The sequence below is a fragment of the Microtus oregoni genome, unplaced genomic scaffold (genome assembly GCF_018167655.1).
Source record: "Microtus oregoni isolate MIOR12 unplaced genomic scaffold, Mior012 000017F_ref0000208, whole genome shotgun sequence".
Taxonomy (NCBI): Eukaryota; Metazoa; Chordata; class Mammalia; order Rodentia; family Cricetidae; genus Microtus; species Microtus oregoni.
This window is the reverse complement of record NW_024543076.1, coordinates 41,084,297-41,086,533: the sequence shown is the minus strand read 5'-3', so window position 1 is coordinate 41,086,533 and position 2,237 is coordinate 41,084,297. Positions and strand designations below refer to the sequence as shown.

Below are 2,237 nucleotides of genomic sequence, written 5' to 3'. Positions count from 1 at the left end.
CTGCAGGAGTGATCCAAACCAGGATTTACAGAAACAGGTCAAAGCTGACAACCTGGGCTAGAGCAGGTCTGAGACAGCAAACTTCAAGGGAGTGGAGCAAAGCCTGGGAGTGCTGAGCGACCTCCAGGAACATGGAGTGACCAAAGGGGTAACTAGAACTGTGGCACTAACTGTACCACGAGGAACAACCATCTTAGCCTTGGATTCACTGGCACCTAGAAAATTAAACAGAATCACTGACAGCCCCAAACACACCTATTAGAGGAAAAGATGAGTAGAAAAGGTAAGAACACATGCAATACTACAAAGAGCAACACAACACCAGTAAAACCTAAAGACCCTACAACCACAAGACTTGAACAACCAAATATAGGTGAAGCAGAAAAAAATGACCGAAAATATAACTTCAGGAGAATGTTTGAAACTCTTAAAGAGGAAATGAGAAATTACCTCAAAGAAATAGAGGAAAAGACAATCAAAAAAATTGAAAGACATTAGCAAATCCCTTAAAGAAAACCAATAAAAAGAAATTAAACATATGAAAGAAGCTATTCAAAACATGAAAACCAAAATAGAGACAATAAAGAAAACATAAGCTGGCCGACAAATTGCTGGTGACCGCGCAGGCGCGCCGCGGGACCGGCGCGGGAGGCTGGCAGCAGGTCGCGATGCCGTACGCCAACCAGTCCACCGTGTGGATCAGGGAACTCACCGAAGAGAACGTCAAGTTCATTATCGAAAACACGGACCTGGCGGTGGCCAATTCCATTCGGAGGGTCTTCATCGCCGAGGTGCCCATAATAGCCATCGATTGGGTTCAGATTGATGCCAATTCCTCAGTCCTTCATTGGATTGATCCCCCTCACTAGTGATGACATTGTGGACAAACTGCAGTACTCCCGGGACTGCACGAGCGAAGAGTTCTGCCCTGAGTGCTCCGTGGAATTCACTCTTGACGTGAGGTGCAATGAAGACCAGACTCGCCACGTTAACTCTCGGGATCTCATCTCCAACAGCCCTCGGGTTATTCCGGTGACATCCCGGAGCCGGGATAACGACCCCAATGACTATGTGGAGCAGGATGACATCCTTATTGTCAAGCTGAGGAAGGGCCAGGAACTGAGACTTCGAGCCTATGCCAAGAAGGGCTTTGGCAAGGAACATGCCAAGTGGAACCCTACTGCAGGGGTGGCTTTTGAATATGACCCAGACAACGCACTTAGGCACACGGTGTATCCCAAGCCCGAGGAATGGCCAAAGAGCGAGTACTCCGAGCTTGATGAGGATGAGTCTCAGGCTCCCTATGACCCCAATGGCAAGCCAGAGAGGTTTTACTACAATGTGGAGTCCTGTGGCTCTCTGCGCCCTGAAACCATTGTCCTCTCAGCCCTCTCTGGGTTAAAGAAGAAGCTGAGTGACTTACAGACTCAGCTAAGTCATGAGATCCAGAGTGACGTGCTCACCATAAACTAGCCACAGCTCACCCGCAGCAGACGACTAGGTTCAAGGTGACCACTGGACTTCAGATCTTGAGAAGCTTTCTGGTTTCAAGGCTCTGGACTGCAGTTGCTCAAGCTTCCCGGAGAGATTGCCAGGGTTCCGCTGGTATTAGGCAAGACAGTTTTTCACTAGGCATTTAGCATCCCTGGCCTACCTTGTTGATCACTGTGGTATTCCTCAGAACCCCAGACATCCCTTCCAACCTGTTTCCTAGCTCACTAGCAATAGGGGCCCTATTGCTTCCTAGTCGAGAGCCACTGACTTAGATATCTGGTCAGTCCAGCTGTTTAAATCTCTGTCCAGGGAGAGGAGCTTTCACAGCCTACTTGGCTTCTGGTGTTGGGACTGAGTATTAGGACCTTCACTGAAGCAGGCCGTGGCCTTTCAAGTCTTCCCAGGGTCAGGGTCCGGGCCGACTTACTGGTGTCCCTAAGCTGAGATGTCACCCTTTGGGACTAGTATTAGATCCTGGCCATCCTCTCTGTCCACAGGTGAACTTGCTGTTTTATTCTCTGACCTGACTTGGGGGGGGGAGGGGGCATGACAGGCCCCTCCCACATTTCCTTTCTCTTCAGTGAAGTTCAGGCCCTGCCCTAAGCAGGTCTCCAGATAGGAACAAACCTGCCCACCATGGTTTTCAGGCAGCCTGGGGAGAAGCCCACACCAGCACAGAAAGGAAAGGATATTCATTGATCAACAGTAGTTGTCTTTTTACAAGTTTTTATTTTTGGCAATAA

General features: G+C 49.1%; 1 pseudogene; it reads left to right on the top strand.

Moving 5' to 3' along the window:
- The first annotated feature begins 668 nt into the window (after positions 1–668).
- On the top strand, positions 669–1,473 carry LOC121458521 (annotated as a pseudogene).
- Positions 1,474–2,237: the final 764 nt, after the last annotated feature.